Source organism: Rutilus rutilus (assembly GCF_951802725.1).
Source record: "Rutilus rutilus genome assembly, chromosome: 11".
NCBI lineage: Eukaryota > Metazoa > Chordata > Actinopteri > Cypriniformes > Leuciscidae > Rutilus > Rutilus rutilus.
In genome coordinates this window covers 36,153,310-36,159,851 of record NC_140216.1, presented here as the reverse complement: position 1 = coordinate 36,159,851, position 6,542 = coordinate 36,153,310, and positions in this window count along the sequence as shown.

Below are 6,542 nucleotides of genomic sequence, written 5' to 3'. Positions count from 1 at the left end.
ACATATGACTAGTAAAAATTCATTTGTAGAGCTCTCTAATTGGAATTGTTACTAGTAAGAACTGAATTAGAGAGCTCTGTAATTGTAATTTTTACTAGTAAAAATTGAATTAGAGAGCTCTCTATTTGTAATTGCTACTAGTAAGAATTGAATTGTAGAGCTCTTTAATTGAATTCTTACTAGTAAAAATGCAATTACGAGCAGTAACGCTGGGTACAATTTAAGCTAAAACGGCTTGCCATAAATATGTAGACTATCGTAGTAGTTGATAACGTGACGCACTGAGAGTTCTTATCACACCTGTGTGATTGTACGCTTTAAATGGTTAATTATCAAATATAAATGTAATGTAAAATATATAATCTTTTGTCTTTTGGAAGCTGCATTTGGCTCAAAAATCTGAGGGCGCACATGCCTCCTTGGGTTGAATAGGCATGACGCGTCTCACACGTCACATTGGACAAAAGTGGCTGTCAAATGGCTGTGTAATTGTTGAAAGAACTCACAAAAAAGTAAGAAAACATAAGAAAAAAATTAATTACTGCAGTGCTAGAAATATACATTTTAATACATACTGATAACACATCCTCTGCCTTACCTTTGTATTGAGAGCAGGTTTCACCTGAAGCAACTGGTGAAAATATGAAACGTCTCGGTTACGTATGTAACCCTCGTTCCCTGAGTAGGGAACGGAGACGTTACGTCGGATGACGACGAATGGGGTTTCGCTTAGAAATCCTATCATCTTCGAGTATATAAAACGAGCCAATGGCAAGAAAATGCCATGGGTCTGCGAAATTTGCATAGCGTAACTCCGCCCCACCCTGGGAGTATAAAGGAAGTACGCTGGCAACATGCAGATATGTCTTCGCTGAGGAGCCGAGACTGAACTCAGGCGTTTCCAGCGGTACAGCGGAAGTGGCAGGGAGACGTAACGTCTCCGTTCCCTACTCAGGGAACGAGGGTTACATACGTAACCGAGACGTTCCCTTTCGTTGTCACTCCGAGTTACGTCGGATGACGACGAATGGGGTTCCCAGTGTAATCACGCCACCTCTCGACTGTCTTCCAGTGCCCTGCGTAAGTCTGAGCTCCCTGTCGTGAGACTAGCACGGACGAAGGAGTCCTACTTAACACAGGAATACCAAGGTACACTGGGAAGCATATCTCAGTGGAAATATGCAATCATGCCCAACCCGAAGGGGGGGACTTGGAATACACATATGACCCCGAAGGGCTGCATACGGAATAACACTGGGGTGTCCAGCCGCAGGTGGAATATTTCAACCCCAGGGGTGGCAAGGTGGCTTGCCAAGGGAAAGACACATGCTCAAAGAGGCTTACAGTGGAATACACATGTGGGGGTCACCCGGAGGGGGAACCATGCACATGGAGGCACCTGGCCAAGCGCGAAAGCTGCCGGTGGCATAACTCTGGCGTTGACGTCGTCAGTGCTGGAGGAGACTCAGGGCTTATTAGGCTCACCTGAGGAGAATATCGCACGTATCCCGTCCGTGGAGAGGAATGGCGAGCAAGCGAAGACACCTGAGCAGATGAAGCGAGTACATGAGAAGAAACTGGCTCCACTCGGAGATTGTAGAATCTCGCGAATGTGTTAGGTGTCGCCCAGCCTGCAGCTCTGCAGATGTCTGTTAGCGAGGCGCCATGCGCTAGAGCCCAAGAGGATGCCACACTCTGAGTGGAGTGGGCCGTCACACCAAGGGGGCACGGTCGACCTTGCTGCTGGTAAGCCAAAGCAATGGCGTCCACTATCCAGTGAGACAACCTTTGCTTGGAGAGAGCCTTTCCCTTCAGCTTCCCACCATGACAGACAAAGAGCTGGTCTGAGGTCCTGAAACACTGCGTTCTGTCGACGTAGGCACGGAGTGCGCGTACTGGACAGAGCAGTGCCAAGGCTGGGTCTGCCTCCTCCGAGGGCAGCGCTTGCAGGTTCACCACCTGGTCTCGAAAGGGAGTGGTGGGAACCTTGGGCACATATCCAGGCCGGGGTCTCAGGATCACGTGAGAGTTAGCCGGCCCGAATTCCAGGCACGCTTCGTCAACCGAAAATGCCTGCAGGTCCCCTACCCTCTTGATGGAGGCCAATGCAACCAGGAGCGCTGTCTTCATTGACAGGAACTTAAGCTCCACTGATTGCAGAGGCTCAAAGGGAGCACTCTGCAGGGCAGTTAAAACCACTGAGAGGTCCCAAGAGGGTACGAGGGGAGAACGAGGAGGATTCAGTCTCCTGGCTCCCCTCAGGAACCTGACGATCAGGTCGTGCTTTCCCAAGGACTTACCATCAACTGCGTCGTGATGTGCGGCAATGGCGGCAACATACACTTTCAGGGTGGAGGGAGACAGCCTTCGCTCCAACCCTTCTTGCAGGAAGGAAAGCACGACACTGATGGGGCATTTCGTGGGTTCTAGATTTTTAGAAGAACACCAGTTGACGAAGAGGTTCCACTTCAACGCATAGGCATGTCTCGTGGACGATGCTCTAGCGGAAGTGATGGTAGCCACCACCGCTGGTGGTAGGGTACTCAAACCTGCCTCGTCCCATCCAGGAGCCACACGTGGAGGTTCCAAAGATCGGGACGAGGGTGCCATAAGGTGCCCCGTCCCTGAGAAAGCAGGTCCTTCCTCAGAGGAATTGGCCAGGGAGGTGCTGTCGCGAGGAGTACTAGTTCTGAGAACCAGGTGCGGTTGGGCCAATACGGGGCAACCAAAATTACCTGCTCTTCGTCCTCCCTGATCTTGCGCAAAGTCTGCGCAAGAAGGCTCACTGGGGGAAACGCATATTTGCGGAGGCCCCGCGGCCAGCTGTGCGCCAGTGCATCCGTGCCGAGGGTGCCCTCGGTCAGGGAATAAAACAGGCGGCAGTGGGACGAGTCGTGGGAGGCAAACAGGTCCACCTGTGCGTCCCCGAACTGATCCCAAATCAGCTGAACCGTCTGGGGATGGAGTCGCCAATCTCCAGCAAGAGGCCGAAGCCGAGACAGCTCGTCGGCCGCCTGGTTCAGGTCTCCCGGGATATAAATGGCTCGAAGCGACCTCAGATGCTTCTGACTCCATATAAGGAGGTGGCGGGCGAGTTGTGACATACGGCGGGAGCGCAGACCACCTTGACGGTTGATGTACGCTACAGTCGCGGTATTGTCCGATCGGACTAGTACGTGTTGACCCCTGAGCAACGCATGGAAGCGGTGCAGGGCAAGGCGTACAGCCAACAACTCGAGGCAATTGACATGCAAAAGGCGCTGGGGTCCTATCCAGGAGCCCGCCGCAGCATGTCCATTGCACATGGCGCCCCAGCCCGTGGTGGAGGCATCTGTTGATACAACAACATGCCTGGACACTCGTTCCAAGGGCACTCCGGCCCGAAGAAAACTGAGGTTCGACCACGGGGTGAAGGTCTGACGGCAGGTCGGAGTCACTGGGACTCAGAGCGTGCCGTGATGCCATGCCCACCTCGGGACTCGATCGCGAAGCCAAAGCTGAAGTGGTCTCATATGAAGCAAGCCGAGCGGCGTGACTGCGGCTGCGGATGCCATATGCCCCAGGAGCCTCTGAAAAAGTTTCAGTGGAACCACACTCTTGCCCTCGAACTGACGAAGGCAAGTCAGCAGTGACTGCGCGCGCTCGCTCGTAAGCTGCGCGCACATGGCGACCGAGTCGATCTCCATACCGAGAAAAGAGATCCTCTGCACGGGGCAGAGTTTGCTCTTCTCCCAGTTGACCCGAAGGCCCAGACGAGCTAGGTGCCGGAGCACTAGGTCCCTGTGTTCGCAAACCTGATCTCGAGAGTGAGCTAGAATCAGCCAGTCGTCGAGATAGTTCAGGATGCGAACCCCGTGTTCCCGGAGGGGAACAAGGGCTGCCTCGACGACCTTCGTGAAGACGCGAGGAGACAGGGCTAGCCCGAAAGGGAGAACCGCGTACTGGTATGCCTGCCCCTCGAAAGCAAACCGTAGAAACGGTCTGTGTCGAGGAAGAATGGAGACATGGAAGTAGGCGTCCTTCAGGTCGATCGCTGCAAACCAATCCTGCGGCCGTATGCACTCGAAAATGCGTTTGGCCGTGAGCATCTTGAACGGCATCCTGTGAAGGGAGCGGTTCAAGACGCGCAAGTCGAGGATTGGTCGTAACCCACCGGATTTCTTCGGTACAATGAAGTAGGGGCTGTAAAAGCCGGACCTCATTTCGGCTGGAGGGACAGTCTCGATCGCACCCTTCGCCAGTAAGGTAGCGACCTCCGCTCTCATAACCGGGGCATTGCCACCGACCAAAGTGAAGCGGACTCCCCTGAAGCGGGGAGGAGACCGCGCGAACTGAATCGCGTAGCCGAGCCTGATGGTCCTCGCGACCCAGCGGGACAGCCTGGGAAGCTCTAACCAGGCTTCCAGGAACTGTACCAGCGGGGTCATGCGGACCACAGACGTACCCTCGGTGGTGCAGCGAGGCGAAATGACCGGCCCAGGCGTGGGTGGCATAGCGGCCCGGTGCGGGGGCACGGTCATTAGCCGCGTCCTGCCAGAGGAGGCCAGGGGAGGACCAGCGTCCCACTGAGGCGTGCTCTGGCAGGGGGCTGGCGACAGAGGGGGACGAGAGTGGCGAGGCTCGTGAGCGGCGCGCACTGTCATCCGCGCACTCTGTGTGCTCAGAGATGGGGAAGTGAGTTCTTTCTTTAACCACATCAGAGTGCTGCCCGTCGTGAGACGAGCAGCGGGAGTGGGAAAACCAAAGATTCTCCCCCGGCCCTCCACCGGGGGAAGGAGCGGCCCTGCTACCGTCTCCTGAAAAGAACTCATCGCCATCTCTGAGCAGCCCGTCTCAGGAGCGCCGCTTGGCCTGGCGTTTAGCGGGGCACGGGGCGGGAGAGGGCTGTGGCGCCTTCCTGCGGCTTCCTCCACGACGCGGCCCGGAAGCAGCTGGCTGCTGGGGCTGATCGGGAGGGGCGGGAGCCGCAGGAGGGCGCCCTCGGCGGCGAGCCGGCTGAGGCACCTGTGCCGACGACTGCGCTGCCGAAGCAGCGGGCCGCCGGGGCAGGACGTGTTTTAAAGCCTCAGTCTGCTTCTGGGCAGTCGAGAACTGCTGAGCAAAGTCCTCGACTGCGCCGCCGAAGAGGCCAGCCTGGGATATGGGGGTGTCGAGGAACCGGGTCCGCTCGGCCTCCCGCATATCGGCCAGGTTGAGCCACAGGTGTCGTTCCTGGACCACACAAGTGGACATCACCTGACCCAGCGAGCGTGCGGTCACCTTCGTCGCCCGGAGAGCGAGGTCGGTGGCGGCACGCAACTCATCAAAGAGTGCTGGGTCAGTCCTCCCCTCGTGCACGTCACGCAACAGCTGGGCCTGGTAGACCTGCAGCGTCGCCATGGCATGCAGTGAGGAGGCTGCCAGCCCCGCAGCTCTATAGGCCTTCGCCACGAGGGTGGAGGAGAACCTACAGGCTTTGGAGGGGTGCTTTGGGTCGCCACGGGAAGAAGCACTCTGAGGACACAGTTGCATCGCAACAGAGCGTTCAACCTGGGAAACCCCAGTGTACCCTTTGGCAGCCGCCTGATCGAGAGGAGGCAGGGCGGAGAAGGTCGCCGAGTGATCACGAGAAGACAATGGTGCCTTCCAGGACCTCGTGACCTCCTCATGCACATCCGGGAAGAAAGGCATTGGGGACGCACGCTGACGAGGGTCAGTGGCGGCACCCAAAAACCAATCATCCAGCCGCGAGCGCACCGGACCAGGTGGCGGGGACCACTCAAGCCCGATGGCCGCGGCTGCCCGGGAAAGCATGGCAGTCATCTCGGGATCAGACTCGGGCAATGCTGGCACACCCGAAGGTGGCAGCACAGCCGAATCCTCACTTCCCAAGGACTCTTGCCCACCCTGTGATGCAGCGATCGACATCGAATCTTCCTCTGGAGCGCCAAATGAGACCCGCGGCAAGTCAGAGGACTGTACCGCGGGCTCATCTGAAACACTCGCGGGTTGCACGGCGCTAGAGGACGGTGTGGAGCGTGGAATAATCGGCGCTTTGTCCCACACCGTAATCCTCAGGTCACCCTGGCCGCCAGCCGAAGTACTAGCTCTCGCGGAGCCGTTAGATCGGGGTGCGGATGAGGGGACTCTACCATGAAGGTCATTGAGTCTAGACCGTAACCGTGCGATGGGCATGTTCCCGCAATGGGAACATGACTCATCCACAAACGCTGCCTTTGCGTGCTCGACACCCAGACACACAAGACAGCGATTGTGCCCATCAGAGTCAGAAATGTACAGACCGCAACCAGAAAAACACGGGCGAGGCATCTTTAAAAAGACGTGCCGCGTGCAAGCTCTTTTAGAAAGGAGATTTCTCCACAAATGCTGAAGCGACCAGGGAGAGAACACACAAACACTGGCAAATCACTGCACAGATAAGCAGGGAATGTGCACTCGCTGGAACTCGCTGTCACACCAACACTTGGAGAGAGGCTCGTCTCGAAGAGAAATGAAGAGATGAATCTCAGGATTGGCTGTGGAGTGAAGTACATCAACTTGGC